Raw genomic sequence first — 17,205 nt, 5'->3', positions numbered from 1 at the left:
GGAAGTTTTACATAAAAAATTGTATTACTATGAAGATTTTCTTAACCATAGGGGGGGGCATGGCTCCCTTGGGTCTCCCTTGACGATACCGTACGTCATTAGTATGATTTCTGGGTTGTGATTGACTGTACAAATTAATAAGTATACCTGCAACAAAATAACGTGAACCCACTAGGAGTAAGTGGTTGCACATGATGCCAAGAGTAACCATGATTGATTGACTCAATAAAGTTGTAACTTGTCCCCTTTCTCATTTCACTTGTTTCTTTGTATTTTCTAATTTTCATGGGCATCTCTATATCACCAATTTTAGAATAGAAGCTTGATGCTTGCAACAACACTACAGGATTGTCTGGGTCGAGCTCCAGCAAAGCTATTGCATCTCTTCTTCCTACTTTCTCATTTCGGTGTATTATACAACTACGCAATAGGGAGCTCTACATTACCGAATCACCCTTAACTGGTGAGCATTTTAGCAACAATTCTGCTTCCTCCAACAAGCCTCCTATCTGGGTAAACAACATGGATGGTTTCCATTGATTCAAATATTAATTGCCCTTCTCCCACCAAACCTGAGTGACCACAACCCATTAATACAGACAAGAATGTTACAACATCTAGCTTCAGGCCCTCCTGGATCATGGTCTCAAGCATCTTGAGGCCTTCTCTACCCATTCTATGTCGAGCACAGGCATATATCAAATAGCAGAAAGTAACACCATTTGGATCAACCCCAACATTTGATTTCATATTCAAGTAGAACCCTAGCAACTCATATGATCAACCTAATTGACAGAACCCACGAAGAACCAAATTCCACGTTGCTAAACTTCTACCAAGCAATTCATTGAACAACCACATAGCAGGGTTAAGATAAGAAGCTTGTAGGTACATATCAATCAGTGCGGACCCAACAAACAAGTTTGCGTTAAACCCAAGCAAAACCACTCTGCAATGAACTTGAAGGCCTTCTTAGTAGAACCTAGCATCACTGCAAAATGCTAAAAACTGAAGAACATGTGGACGGGCTTTCTCTAAGGCCTTGAGAAACCATTTCTTTGAAGAGATCAAGGGCCATCTCTGGAAACCCATGGCGAGCGTGACCGACTATTACCAAGTTCTAGGAGACAATGTCACAGATGGGCATTGCTTCAAATATCTCAACGGCTAAATCAAGACGGCCACATTTGATCAAGTTATCGATCATTTGGTTGTAGGAGAACACACCCACGTGATAACCTCCATCCAGCTCCAATAAAGCAGAAGAGAAAGAAGCTCGGGTTGTTGCTTTTGGTATAACAACGACGACAATCGATCAAGCAAAGCTGAATAGACTTCTTGTTTGCAATCGCATTGCTTGCAATTGTAAGCGCCTTTGGTTTTGATTTTAGCAGATAGGTTGATAAAGAAAATTAGATTATATTTCAAGGGTATTTTTGTCTTTTCATGTGTCATTTAATGATTGATTAATGGCAAGTACCAGATTGTCGCGTTTTAAAAGTTTGGGTACTAGATTGTTGCATTTTAAAGTTCGAGTATTAAATTGGCACTCGACCTAAAGTACAGGGTACCTATCGGGAATTTTCCCTAAAATTATTTATATTATAAAAATAAAAAGAGTAAAGAGTAAATAAAGAGCTAACTTTCCACCCAAAAAAAATATACAAAATTAACGACTTGTGCAAATTTCTTGAAGTATCTCTAAGGTTTAGGAAATTGACCAACTCTACCCTTATAATTTCATATTGTCTTAAAGTACCCCCAAGTTTTTTAACAATTGTCATCACGGTTAAATATTGACATAAAAAAGCAAAACATCAAATTTACCCTCCACTATTTTTCAAAATTTCAAAATAAAACCGAACTAATTAGAAAGCAATAAACGATAAATCTCCAACGTATACGCCCTCCCCTACTTGAGCATGCTAGCTCTAGGCCTCCCCTTCTGCTAAACAACATTGTTGTTCCTACTGAAGTTGTACAAATCATGGGGCTCATCACAGTAAGTATTCAAATCAATTTAAATTGCACAAACCTGCACTTCATGTCTATTGTACCACCTTGAACTCAAGGCCATTTAACAAGATGTAATATGTCCTAAAGGAAAATCTAAATGGACTAACGGAGGGACCCTTGATCCGTAGGGACTGGAATGGAATTGTAACATTGCTAGTTGCTACATTAAAAAAGATGATGATTTCTTAATAAGAAACTTGCAATTATATGTACTCACGTCTTAAAACTCATATAAAGACTTAAAAGAGATCATCATGTGCTTGTTTTTTAAATATTACTTCAACGAAGCATCTCATATAAAAGAACAGGATTGTACAGTGATAGTTCTAAGTTCTACTTCATAGTTGTCCTTTGTTTCACATCGATAACTCACAGTTGACTAAGATGGTAGGACCATTCGGCCTAGGAACCATCCAAGCAATCGATTCCATTTTACTCCAAACCCAGTACTTGGCCAAAAATCGTTGAAACAATCAATGACCCGTTGATCCAGGCGATCAAACCATTGACCCGTCGACATGTTCAACAGTTTTTGGCCATTTTTTATTTTTTTATTTTTTGTTGTCAAAACGGGCCATTCGTTTGAATCGGATGGTCGAACTATCAACCTAGAAAATGGTGGTCGGAACAATTCTGTTTCCGAGTTGATTTTTCTAGATGCCCATAATTAATGAAATAACTTTGTAGTCATAGTCATGGGAAGGGTGGACATTGCAAGGGATTCCAAAACCTTGAAAGGTAAATCCAAAATAACCTTAAACAGAGAAAAAAATTGGTGGTAAATCCATCAAATTGGAAAAATCAAGGAAAAAAAATCAGAAAATCGAGTCCAAAGTTTTGCTTTGAGACGGAGTTAAACATATATGCAATCAAAGAAAGAGGCAAAGTATATCATCTTGTAAGAAAAAAAAAAAGAAAGAAAACATTGCACAAGAAAACCCAAAGAAAAAACAAAAGGGAAGAAATAAAATGGTGGTAAAACTTAAGACCGTTTTGGAGGATCTTGAAGAAGAAGACCAAACACAAAAAAGAAAAAATAGAAAATGAAAAAAAAATGAACATACCACACATGCTCGAATAAAGCCTGCAGTAGAAGAAACCTTTGAATAGTGAAAATCCAAAAGCATTAAAAACCATGGTTTTCGAACCGTCATTGACCTAGATGGACGGACACTTCAGCCCGGTTCCATTTTACCCCAATCCCGGTCCTTGGCCAAAAACCGATGAATCGGTCAACAACCCATTGACCCGGATGGTCAAACCATCAACCCTTTGATCCGTTCAATGGTTTTTGACTTCTTTTTATTTTATTTTTAATTGGGAACCATCCAGACAACTGATTCTGTTTTATCCCAATTTTGGTCCCTGGCCAAAAACCGTTGAATCAGTTAATGACCCACTGACCCGGGCGGTCGAACCATCGACCCGTTGACCCGTTCATCCGTTCAAACTGGACAGTTGAACCGTCGACCCAAAAACTAGTGACCAGAATAGTTCTATAATTTTTTGCTTGTACCTTTTGTTGTCAAAATGGGCCATCCGTTCGAACCAAATGGTCAAACCATCAACCCAAAAACCGAGTGACATATAAGATATATAAGATTCCTTTTTGTAATTTAAAAATTTTCAATGAAGAATCTTTTATATTAAAAAGGAAATACTGCCATTTGGCGAAAGAGGAGACAGACCACCCCTTTTCCTATATATATATATATAAGATACTTCCTTTTCCCATGTCATTGAAGGTCAAAACTTCAAATTCAGGTTTGCACTACATAGGAAATAGAATCATTGAACATGTTGATTTTTATGGGAATCATCAATCATATGCAAAGGCTCCACGCAAATGTAGATGAAGTCAAATATAGAGGACGACCAAGGCCTCTGCCATTACCAAACCCAACAGTCTTGGCCTCTATCTATCTCTATTTTGCAGCTATTGCTGACCTTGAGGCTAGTGAATGGTCCCAACTATCTTTCTTTTGTCTTTCTCAGGTGGCAATGCACTATTACTTCAGCTGTTGCCATTTCAACTGTCTAGATTGATTAGACTGCATTTACTAATGAGCAAGATCTTGATTTAAGTACTCAACGTCAACATGATATAGAAGTATAGGGGAAATGCAAATTTCAAATGAATAAACACTTAGAGAGGAAAAATTGGACTCAATTACAAAAGCTAATAGATTCTGGAATTACAGATCAATAGAGAAAGGGAAAAGAAAAATCCCAATTAAGCACGATACGTAGGTTTGGCAACGAAGGAGAATAATAACTAACAAAACTGGAATTACAAATCAATATATTCTTCATTTGATGTTAATAGATAAATCTAAATTCAAGATAGAAATATGCAAAACCATATTGCAAAGGAAGCAACAGAGACCAATGAGAAAAACCAAGCTCTCTCTCCTCTATCTCTTCGAGTCGGTTGAATATCTTTGGGCATGATAGTAATCCTCTTAGCGTGAACAACACATAGGTTCCTAAAACAAACCAACCAAATAAGCTGCCATGGTTCTACTTTGGAACCTTAAATTTGTCTTGAAGTCTCGGGCAATCTCACAAACAACCCTCTTAGTGTGATGTGGGTTTTCTTTGTCTTTTATAGCTTGATACTAATATCATAAAAAAGACTATTTTAGGAATTTTAAAAAATCTATAACTCACATGTCGTTATATCGTCGTCGACTGTCAGTCACTCTGCATCCATTTACCCTCTCTCTCTCTCATCATCTAAGAAAACAAAACCCCAAAACATTGTCGCCCCACCATTTTCATTGACTCACCACTATCCACTCCACCATCATCGTCGTTCCTCTCTCTCTCTCTCTCTCTCTCCAATGTTCCAACCCTTACAAAAGCCCTAACCCAAGAAACCTGAATCCCTCTTCCTCTATTCAACCAAACCATATCCGCCCCATTCCCACAATTGTCACCGACTTGCCACTGACTGCTGCTAGAATCTCTTTCTCATGTTCCCATCTCATTCCTTCTATTCTTTGAAAAAGAAAAGCCCTAACCCCATTATCTCTATCTTTGGACTCTAACCTATGTTCAAATGTGAACACTAAACACTAAGAAACTGGAAGTACAGGAACAATCAAACAAGGACACGAATTTGAACTCAGGAGATGGGTAAAATATCAACCATTTTTAGAATTTTGGACAAAAAAAATTAAGATTTATTTATTTTTAATTATATGTTTATGTATGCATGTTTTTAGTAGTAGAATGTTAAATTATATGTTTTACATGAGAATATTTGTATTCATGTTTCGGTATTTTTACTGTATTTATTCAATTGATTATTTTACATTGTTCTTAAGGCTCAGTTTGGAAGGAGTACAAATACAAATACGTACAGTGCAAACACGTACAAAATACATGGTTTTGCACTCTACAAATTTGTATTTCTACTCTTTTCAAACTGAGCCTAAGCTTTTTGGTTTTGTTATACATTGTACATATTTAACTTGTCAACAACAAATTGATTTATCTTTTATTGCAATTTTATTAATAGATTGATATGTAAAATATATTGCATTGTTCTTTGTTCAAATGCTTATAATTTCATACTTGTTAATATATTCCATTATTAACAGCCCAAACCAGTGACACTCTGCACCAAATATTTCTCTTCATAGAAGGGTTAAAAGTCCCCAAACCATATTAGAAACTGCACCAAACCATAAAGAAAACAAATTGGTTTGGTTTGGTTTCTATGTCAAAATGGTTTGGTTTGGTTTGGGAGAATTTCCCAAACTGTAATTTACTGGTTTGGTTTGAGATATTCTCTAAATCAGACCATGAACATCCCTAGACAGAATCAATGAATAGTTCAAGGTAATCAAACTCGGATCCTATGCTTTCGGATTAGCTAAATGTGATGGATGCTTAGCGGGATATGGAACGATCCAATAATAAATTCATGGGCTTCCACTATGTAGGTATGGGTCTAGGGCTGTCAATGGGTCAATTCTGGGTCGAGACCTGGTAGAATCGGTCCCGAACTGACAAGGAAAACCATGGACCTGGTACTAACCTAGATCCTATAGGGTTTGTAATTTTGGTACCAAAATTTAACTAACCGATTGTTGAATCAATTAGGTCCAACCCGACAAACTCAACTATAACTGGACAAAAATGCAGAGAACACCATGGTTCCTGATGAAGAAATCCAACCGAAAGTGATGTTGCAGGAATTTTTCAATCTCCCTACTAGAGGACAACTCAGACAGACGGGCTAATGAGGTCGGTCCACCGAAATGCAAGAAGGCAAAGGATCAGAGTACCTAGGGTGATGAACCCAAGATGGGCACTCTGATGCTTAAGTTAGCGATGAGAGTGTTGAAAGCAAAGAGAACAGAGAGTGAGTAAATTGCACAGATTGCACGTACCTTCTCATGGAATAGTGAGGTCCTTTTATAGACATCGAGGTATGTGTTCTGTGCCCAAGATACCTAGGAACGGATGGCCTTACCAGTCCATTATCTTCAAAGCACGTTCATTCTACGTTGGTAGTGATCCACACCCGAACCCTCCAAATTGTGTGGAAATCGAGAATATACGTACCAGGTAGGCGACGTGCAGCTGCTTGACTCGGAACCAATAGGCATGTCATTCTAGATAAGGACATCCTGCCATGTAAGTTAGAGGATTGGTACCCTAAAAGTCCTACTCATCACTTGAGTCTTTGTTTGTCCAGGTTAGGGAGATTGTGTTGGCCTCAAAGGCCATCAACTTGTCTTTCTCGAGGTGGTATGTGCCGCCATTAGCTTGTCTTCCCGAGGTGGTATGTGTTGCCTTATCACGGAGTGACCTATTAGTCTCTCTCAGATTGAGGTGTAGGTCAAGTAGGTCGGCCTAAGTCATCTAAGCTCCACCTGACCTGTCCCCATGTGGCGCCGAGGTGCAATCTATTGGTTCAGACATGCTACATGGTGCTTTACGATTGGTGGACCAAATCACCCTTCATCAATTGCCCTCATTCCTGAGCTCGAGTTGCTCGGCTCGACGAAGGGAGTAGCTTAATCCTAGATTATTACAGAACGAAGCCCTGAAGGTTGGTTCTTCCCCGGTTCGTGGTTTGGGTCGACCTGATTTACTGAACGGGGTCCTCTAACAAGTTGCATATGAGGTACATGTAGACGCAACGTGGAAATTAGGCTCTACGGATGTCAAAAACGCGTTTAACTGGTTTCGAGCCTTGAGAAACAAAATGTCACGCCCCTCCAGACCATCAGATATGGATTCATCTCAATCGTTGGTCGCTTGAGTCCTTTGCCTATAAAAAGGGGCCCCTAGGGGACCATTTACACCTATGTGAGTTCTAAAGTGAAGTCAGAATGCTTGCAAGCTAGGGCAATTCTATGTTTTGTCTAGTCAGGTCGGTCTTAGTCATTCTTTCCTAGTTCAGTAAGTCTTTTGTCTTCCCTCTTTTTTTCCTTTAATTTATCATGTCGGGTGGTTCGTCAAAGGGAGAGGACCAGAGGGGTGCCTGTGTTGAGGAGGGGTCTTTGGCATAGGAACGGTGGGGTTCCCATAGGCGGTGCCAATTGATGTTACAAGAATTTGTTGATCTCCCTACTGGAGGACAGATAAGACAAACGGGTTGATGAGGTTGATCTACCAAACTGCAAGAAGAAAAATGATCAGAGTACCAAGAGTGATGAACCCGGGCTGGGCACTCCAATGCTTAAGTTAGCGATGTGAGTGTTGAGAGTAGAGAGCTTGAGAAAACAAAGAGTGAATAAATTGCACAGATTGCTCATATTGGGGTCCATGGTCTGTGTCCAATATGTTCAAGAACAACCAGCCTTATCGGTCCGTTATTTTCAAGGTGTGTTCATTCCACGGTAGTGATAATCCACATTTGAACCATCTAAATCATGTGGGAACCAGGGATATACATACCGGGTAGGCGATGTGCAGCCGCCTGACTCGAAACCGATAGGCATGCCATTCTATAAAAGGATCTCCTACCACGTAGGTTGAAGGATCGGTACCTTGGAAGTCCTACTCATTACTCAAGTCTTTGTCTTCGCAGGTTGGGAGATCATGCCAACCTCCGAGGCCATCGGCTTGTCTTCCTAAGGTGGTATGGTCCACCTTGTCACGGAGTGACCTGCAAGTCTCTCTCATGTCAGGGTGTAGGCCAGGTAGGTCGATCTAAGTTGTCTCAGCTCCACTCGATTTGCCCCCACATGGCATCGAGGTGCAATCTAACAGTTTTGACATGCCACATGGCACTTCACGATTGGCAGGCCAATTCACCTTTCATCAGAAAGATTCAATCTAGAAAGAGAGATAGGTATAAATAAAGATTCTCCCTCATTATCAACTGGTATGAACAATGGCAGAGAGAGAATATACCTATGAAGAGAAAACAACGGTGAGAGAAGACAGACAGATGGTGGGAAACAAATGGACGATGGACGGAGTTGCAGTCTTGTATACGTAGATGCAGATGCAGCTAACAGCCCCTCTTTTGTTATTGCTTTCAAGTTTGCAGATGCAGTTGCAGATTAGCAGATGTACATGACGATGGACAGTGAGAAACGGATGGAATCGATAGATGGTCACCAATCGAACGGACAATGGACTGTTTCAGCGTTCAGCACTACGCCCCTGCCTTTTCCAGTTTTGTGTTTTCCAATTTGCCTTTTGAATTGAAAGGAAATGAAAGGGGCAAAGGGCATTTCGGTAAGATTTTGAATGAAACCCTGTGCAAATGGCCACTTTAGACATCTTTTGTTTAAATATTACATGTATGTATATACATTTAATAATATATGTATACAATTATATAAGCTTGGGCCGGGTCCTAACCAGTTCGGGATAGGGTGGATCCAGAACCAACCCATCGAGACAAGTTTTGGAACTAGAACCAATTCAATCAGTCCGGGTCCATCGAAGTAAATCTACTCTCAACAGTAATGTCTCTCTCTTCCCCATCTCCGAACTGCTTCGTCTCAATATGTCGAAGAAACTGTTCTTTCTTCGCTACAGTCTCCTTGACTTCATATACGATGACCTCTAGCGTCGTCTCGGGACATTCTGATCGGATCCTATGACAGTTTCGCTACTCTTCCGAACTCATTGTAGAGATCAGTGCTGGAGTTGTTTACGAAAGCATTTTGGCCGGAGAACTGGACGGATTTCACAAACAGAGTGATGATGAGAGCAACACATACCTAAACGCAGTGCAAGGTGTGAAAAGCAAGAGGCTACAAAGAAAAGAGACGAGAATCTGAAGAGATTTTGATTCTTTGGGGACTGACTTTGCGGGAATAGTGAGATGGAAACAGAGTTGAGAAAGGAAAGGAAATTTGAGGTATTCAAGGCTTTGGCTCCTCCTTCGCTGCTTCTCAAGGTTGCGAATGGTTGCAGGAAACCCATTTTATTTTGCTTCTTCTACAACTTCACCACTCGTGATGGAGAGGGTTTTATCACAATCGGTAAGATACGAAAGCAGACACAAAGAGGTGGATGGGGAAGCTAGCGTTCTAGTGTATTTTCGAATCTAGGTTTTCTTCCATCATGATTCCCATCTCCTACATTTTGTTACTCTCTGGGTTTTCTTCCACAGTCGGTAAGAAATTATTCTCGCTCTTTTTGGTTATGTTACTACTACTCTCTAGGTGTTTTGTTTTATTGAGAGAGTTGCGACTTTGGGAGGAGATTTACATCGATGGTATTCTCCAAACACATACAAAAGCTTGACGTTAATTTTACATCCATCATCCAAACACCGTAGAGTGTAAATGGGTATAAAATCCAGTTCACAATTTACACTCAAAAAAATCTGACCATTGTTAAACTCCTTGATGTACTTTTGTATTTACATGCAAACAAATGCAGCCTAAGGCTCAGTCTGAAAGGAGTACTAATGCAAATATCTAGAGTGTATAATCTTACATTTTATATTATTTTGTATGTATTTGCACTATACATATTTGTATTTGTACTCTCAATTTGGAGAAAATGTAAATATAAAACTCTATGGTGGAAAGACTTGCATTTTGTATTTCTAAACCTATATTTATATTGTACATATTTGTATTTATGGCTCAGTTTGGAAGGAGTATAAATGCAAATATGTAGAGTGCAAAACCTTATATTTTGTATGTATTTGCACTGTACATATTTACATTTATACTCTTTCCAAACGAAGCCTTTACTCTTCCCAAATTAAGCCTAAAAAAGAATACATACAAAATAATACAAAATACAAGATTTTGCACTTATACGACTAGGAGGGAGATTTTTTATTTTTGTTGGAGTAGGGGTGTCAACCTTGCTTCTTCCTTATAAAGAGTAAAAAGTTACCTTTATCGGTTATAACCCCTAATAATATATTATAAATATTACTATGCTAATAAATTTTAGTACAGTAAGAGCGTATTATAAATAATAAATAATGAATAAAATACACATAGAACATTTTGGGGATAAATAATAAAACTGTTGTCAAATCTAATGTTTGATGTCTAAAACATAAGAGGTATTAAAATAATAGCCTGATATTTGAAGTCTTGATTTTAAGACATTAGGGTTAACTTAAAATAGACCAAAAGAACAAGGCCTTAGTTTTACCAATGTGTTTGCTTAAATTTCCCCAATATATCCAAATGTATCCATACCTTTTCATTATATCTACATGTATCCAAAGCACATCAATACATATCCATTTTCCTTTATATTGTGAAATGACAGGCCGTTCTCTATCTCTCCCAAAAATCTACTCTTTGTGAGGGGTATTCATTGTATGGTTCAAACCGTAAAATCGAACTAAATCAAACTGAATTTGTGGTTTGGTTTGGTGTTGATGGAGCGCAATCCGGCCGGTCTTAGCTGTCAACGATTTTGCATCTGATTGGAGCAACGGGGAGCCTGAAACGGAAAAGATGAGGGAACTCCAGTGAGATAACTCCGAATCTCAAGTTAGTATTCTCTCAAAAGCAAAGTAAAGACCAGATGGCGCAAAGTTCACATACCTTGTTGTTGAGGGTAGGGGGCCTTTTATAACCACTTCGCACACTCACTCCGAGGCCTCTGTCAGGTCGGGTATGATTACCTCTGTTTCTGCCAGTTCGGGTGTCATCCTTTCTACTGGGACAGAACCGCCACTACTCCTTGTTGGAGCCATCTCTGTAACTGGAGATGGCGGTGTTAGGTGGCAGTGGCAGGTGGCCATTTGAAGTGCGGCCGTCAAGCATCAGATTCCAAGTCAATCAGGTGCGCCGCCCCTGGGTACAAACTTCCTCGGTGTCAGGCATGGTACGGTTTGTTCAGTTTGGCGTTTTGTAGGCGAAGTGCTGGAGTGGTGAGTGAGGTGAAGTCTTGAGTTTGGAGGTATGTCCCACATTGCCATAATGCAGGCCAGTTCGGTGAGGTGAGTCTCGAACTGCTATAAGGCATGCTCGTTCGGTGAGGTGTGCCCCGAATTGCTATAAGGTAGGCCAGTTCGGGGAGGTGTGTCCCGAACTGCTATAGGCCAGTTCGGTGAGGTGTGTCCCGAATTGCTACAAGGTAGGCCAGTTCAGGTTACTGTCCTTTGAGTGGCCTGGGGCCAAAGGGAGAGTTTGGGCTCCTAGTAGGGAGTTCGGACTGCTGGTTCCTCCCCTTGGTGCTTGCGCCTTAGGCGTGCTTTTGTGTCGAGTTGTGCCTTTGCCACGTGTTGTGTAACTATGAGGTCGGGCCAAATCTTCCTTCATCAATTGCCCCCCACTCCTCGCGCCAAGGGTCTTGCCTTGGCGCGGGGAGTTTGCGAGGTGGTAGGTGGATTTGTCCCGTTCTTCGAATCTTGATAGCGCGAGAGGCTTTGTTGGGGTTCTTTGGGTTTCTCGAGTGCCCAAGAGGCGGGAGGCAGCTGTTTGCTGACAGACGTGGCAGCGCGTGCTTATTTCAAATTTCAAAAAAGTGCGAGTCTTTTGATTTTGAAAAAAGCATGCCGCTGCCGTTTGAACGGCGAGGAGACGTGTGCTGGCAGTTGTTAGTTACAGAAAGACGTGCGTGGTGCATCGTCAGTTTCATAAAGACGTGCGCCAGTGCATCATCAATTTCAGAAAGACGTGCACCGATGTTTTGTCAATTTCAGAAAAACATGCGCCAATCACGTCTCGATCTCAGGGGACGTGCGGTCAGCGTGAATGCGGGCCGTTGGATTGGCTCTAATCTGCACTGTTGGTTCTCGGTTACTGTGGCTATAAATAGTAGGGGACCCAAGTCGATTTGTCACTTCTGCGATTTGCCTCTTGAGCTTGCGTCTAGGCCTTTCAGTTCGCGTCTAGGCTTGTTATTTCGCCTTCAAGGTTTTTGCTTGTTCCAGTTTCCAGAGCCTTCAAAACATTTTTTTGGGTGAGTACTTTCCTAAATCCACATTTTCTCCTCGATGTCTAGCTTGGATAGCTCAAATGATTCTTCAAGTAGGTCTGATGTAGGTTCTACGAACCGAGTCTCATCCCTAGATGGCCTTAGTGATCCTGAGGTGGAACTTGAGGACGACTTCGAACTCGTAGGCCAAGCCGCTTCGGGCAATTTGGCATCTACCTCTTGTCGAGGTTGGATGCCAGATAGGTTTGGTCCTTCAACCATGACGCCCGAGGGGCTCCAATCTCTTATTATCTCTTACAATTTGCCTGGGGGTATGCCTATTTCATTCCTTCGGGTAGCTTTCCTTGGGAATACGGTTCTGGTGAGATCGTGATATTTCGGGAGCAGCTCGTTGCAGGGCTGCGATTGCCTTTCCACCCCCTTCTCGTCGAGGTCATAAACCACTTCGGTGTTACCGTTGTCCAGCTTCATTCGAACTCTATTCGGAACTTGGTGGGGATAGACTCCCTTTTTTGCGAACAGGGCTTCCCTTTAGACTTGGAGATATTCTCCTCCATTTTAATGCTCATGAAATAAGCGGGTTCTCTTCCCGGGGGTAGGCGGGCGTATTACCTGTCTCCTCGCCCGAGTTTTAAGCTTCTGCACGAACTTCCCAACAAGGTCCCGGCGTGGAAGTGAGACTACTTCGGGGTGCAAAGTGCACAAGGGTGGCCTTTTCAGACCAGGTGGGGGGAGGCCACCCCTGATTCTGGTGTCACTTTCGATAAAGAGACGATGAAGGGCCTCTGGCAATGGGCACGACAAGGGTTAAAATGCCATCAGTACCTAACGGAGGCCAAGCTTATTGCGGCCGGCCTGAGTTTGGGTAGGTTCCTTGCTCAGAGGTTTCTTGTTCGCTTTGTTCCTTCATTTTTTCTGATGCCGAACTCTTTTTTGCAGGTGTGATGGACTCAGAGAGGACTTGTGGAGGGCGCCTGTTCCAAGGCATGAAGAGGAGGAAGTGGGTCGCCAAGTGAACTCGTACCGAGCTACCCCAGGATGAGGAGCTTCAAGTTCCAGACCACACATTGGAGGATCCGCTTAGGGAGCCCGCGGTGGCTCATTCAATGCAGGAAGCGGCGACGGCCCCTTACGCTGAGACCACTCACACGGGTGCTCCCGCCTACTCTAGTGCTCTTGCTTACTCTGGGTCCGCTCATACGCGAGCTGGGCCTTCGGGCTCGGGAGCTCAAGGGGAGTTCAGGAGCGTGCTGTCGCTGAACTATGCTCTTTAGAAGAGTAGGGAGGCCACTTTCCCCGAGGAGATCATGGCGTGGATCGATCTTCCCTTGAACCAGATCGCCTCTCGTGCCGTAACTCATGCTATGGTGGTGAGTCAAATTTATTGTCGGTCCTCTTTGTTTTCATACTTCTTGCTGACGTTAATCACTTGTTCCTTTTGGTAGGTGAACTCTTCTATTCACGCCTTAGCGGCCTAGGTGAAGAGGAGCTCGAGGCAGGCGCGAGCTGCCAAAGAGGCTTTTTGTGCCATCGAGGCGAATTCTCGAGCTGCTGAGGCAGCCGCTCATGCTGCCGAAGAGGCTGCTCGCATTACTATGGCCAGGCAGGCGATGTCTCAGAGGGATGCCGATGCCATGGGGGTGGTCGTGAAGCATATGGCGGACCTGAGGCTGGACCTACAGCATCAGGTCGAATATCTTCAAGAGGACATAAGGGAGAAAACGTAGATCTTTTCCCAAGGTATCAAAGATGCCAAGAAGAAGGTCGTTGATGACTACATCGCCTCGCCGCGCTTTGATGACCTGATGGTGGATTCTTACAGAAGGGGATTCAAACTGAGCCGGTGGATGATCCAGAATACGTACCCCGATCTCGATATTACTGCCTTCTGATGAGGAAGAAGTAGCTCCGGGCTTGTAAAAATTTATTTATTTATTTATTATTATTATTTTTAATGCACTCTTCCTTTTCTTGCAATGGAATAGACAATCTTTTTGGTTAAGTGTTGTTCTTTTTCCCAAACTGATATTTTGTCAAACTGATAATATGCCCAATCTGTTTCTTGCCCGGGTTATTGCACTTGTGTGACCTGTTTCGGTGTTTAATACTTAGTCACTACTTTGCTTTAGTCTTTTGACTGATATTTTGCCGAACTGATAATATGCCCTTTTCTTTGCTTGCCTATGCCAAGGTTCCTCTTGTTAGCTCGGCATCCTGGTCCTTAGGCTCTTGTAGCGATTTCGTTCACTTCACTTGGCGGTCTATAGGTAGTATCGCCTTAAGTTAACAATGTTCCACGCTTGGGGTACTTGTTTGCCTTCCAAGGTTTCGAGCTCGTATGCTCCCCAGAGCGCTCTCTTTACTCTATAGGGCCCTTCCCAATTTGGTCCAAGTTTTCCCACGCCGGGTTTGGGCACCATAATCTTACGGAGAATCAGGTCGCTGACTCGGAAGCTTTGATTTTTTACTCTGGCATTGTAGTACCGAGCTACCTGCTGCTGATAGGCTGTTGTCTGGATGTGTGCGAGGTCTCTTACCTCGTCCAATAACTCGTCTCCGTTTGTCTGATCGTCATATGTTTCTAGTCGTAGTGTAGGTACTTTGATTTCCGTTGGGATTACTGCTTTAGTGCCGTAGGTGAGGTTGAAGGGGGTCTCTCCCGTGGTGGTTTTTTCTGTAGTCCGGTGAGCCTATAAAACACTTGGTAGCTCGTCCGCCCATAACCCTTTAGCTCTGTCTAGACGTGCTTTCAGTCCGCACAGGATGACTCTCTTCATTACTTCTGTCTGACTGTTTGCCTGTGGGTGCGCGACTGATGTGAAGTTCTGACGAATTCCCATATTCTGGCACCATTCTTGGAACTTGATATCCTCGAACTGTTTGCCATTGTCAGAGATCAGTACCCGAGGTAGCTCGAAGCGAAATACTATGTTCTTCCAAAAGAAATTCTGTATGTTTCGGGCTGTAACTGTTGCCAGAGGTTCAACTTCTATCCACTTTGTGAAGTAATCTACTGCCACTATTAGGAACTTTCACCCACCTGTTGCTGGCGAGAATGGCCCCAGGAGGTCGATGCCTCATTGCGCAAAGGGCCATGGGATGGTTAGGTATTTGAGGTCGGAAACAAGCTGATGGTGGATAGTGGCGTGCTTCTGACACTTGTTGCATTTTCTGACAAGCTCGACGGCTTCTGCCTTCATCGTTGGCCAGTAGTATCCTTGTCGAAGTGCCTTTTGGGCGAGTGCTCTGCCCCCCAAGTGTCCACCGCACAGACCTTCATGAGTGTCGCGGAGTACAAGCTCGGCTTCGGTAGGTCGCAGGCAACGCAAGTAGGGGAGTGTGTAGGACCGTCGGTACAACCGTTCATCTATTATTACGTATTTGGCTGCCTAGCGCTGCACCCTCTTGGCTGCATTGCGGTCCGCAGGGAGGGTTCCATCTAGCAAGAAGCTTGCGAGTGGGTCAATCCAGCTCGGCTCTGCTTCAAGGACGGGAGTGACCTCCTCTGCCCCACTAAGAATGCTAGGCTGAGGTAAGTCCTCTATGTACACGGTTCTCATGGTGTAGTGACTCGCGCTGGCTAACCGGGACAGAGCGTCGGCCTCAGTGTTCTCTGACCTTGGGATTTGCCTGATGAAGTGTGACTGAAAGTTGAGCAGGGCCTCTTTTACTTTCACTAAGTATGTGATCATGGAGAGCTCGCGTGCTTCGTACTCGCCCGTAATTGGTTGACCACGAGCTGGGGATCGCTGTAGATGACTATGTACTTTGCTCTTACCTTTTGTGCTAGGTTCAGCTCGACTATCAGTGCCTTGTACTCTGCCTCATTGTTGGATGCCGCAAACTCAAAGCGTAGTGCGTATTCCAATTTTGTGCCACCTGGGCTGCATAAGACTATTCCAGCCCCGCTGCCCTATTGGTTTGAGGAGCCATCTACGTGAAGGATCCAGGGCTCCTCATCCCAGTTCATGCTCGACCTAACCAGGAGAGATGCCACACTAGCTGCCACTTCATGGGGTTCACACTCTATTGGCTTGGGAGCTCTAGGTTCACCCGAACTTGGGATCTCGGGCTCAACCTGCTCAGGGGCTTCGAGGCTGAATGTGCACTCGGCGATAAAATCTACTAAGGCTTGGGCCTTAATGGTAGTCCGTGGTTTGTACTAGAGGTCATACTGGCTGAGCTCGATGGCCCACTTCGTTAGCCGACCGGAAACCTCGGGCTTGAGCAAGACTTGTCTCAGAGGTTTGTCAGTCAAGACGACGACGGTGTGAGCTTGGAAATACGGGCGGAGTTTTCGAGCTGAAACCACCAATGCGTACGCCGCTGGACCCGATCTACTTTCTTTATTATTACCGAACTGACCACCTCGTCGCTCGCCGAGAGATACAGTTCTAAGACCTCGCCCTCCTCGGGTCTAGCTAAGGTTGGCACAGTGGCGAGGTAGGTTTTTAGCTTGTCGAATGCGATCTGGCAATCTCGGGTCCATTCGAACCCTTTGCCTTTGATTGCCTTAAAGAAAGGCAGACAACGGCTCAGAGCAGCTATGCATCCATTTAGCCTCTGAACCTCTTTTACTTTTCAGGGTGGTCTCATATCTAGGATGGCCTTTATCTTGTCCAGATTGGCCTCAATACTGCGCCGGTTGACAATGTACCCTAGAAACTTACCCAAGGTGACACCGAAGACACACTTGTTTGGGTTCAGTCTCATTCTATATTGACGCAGAATTTGGAAGACATAATCTAAGTCTTTTATTAATTCCTGTGAGAATTGTGTTTTGACGACCATGTCATCTACATAACATTCTATTTTCGTGCCAATTAAGGGCCGAAAAAGCTTATTTACAAG

General features: G+C 43.0%; 1 pseudogene; it reads right to left on the bottom strand.

Moving 5' to 3' along the window:
- Positions 1-134: 134 nt before the first annotated feature.
- Positions 135-1,354, bottom strand: LOC148881099 (putative pentatricopeptide repeat-containing protein At1g68930; annotated as a pseudogene).
- Between the last annotated feature and the right edge of the window lie 15,851 nt (positions 1,355-17,205).

This window comes from Nelumbo lutea, chromosome 1, assembly GCF_056320005.1.
Source record: "Nelumbo lutea isolate HS-2025 chromosome 1, American lotus-T2T, whole genome shotgun sequence".
Lineage (NCBI taxonomy): Eukaryota > Viridiplantae > Streptophyta > Magnoliopsida > Proteales > Nelumbonaceae > Nelumbo > Nelumbo lutea.
Note: the sequence above shows the minus strand (reverse complement) of the source record. Positions and strands in the feature narration are given on the sequence as shown.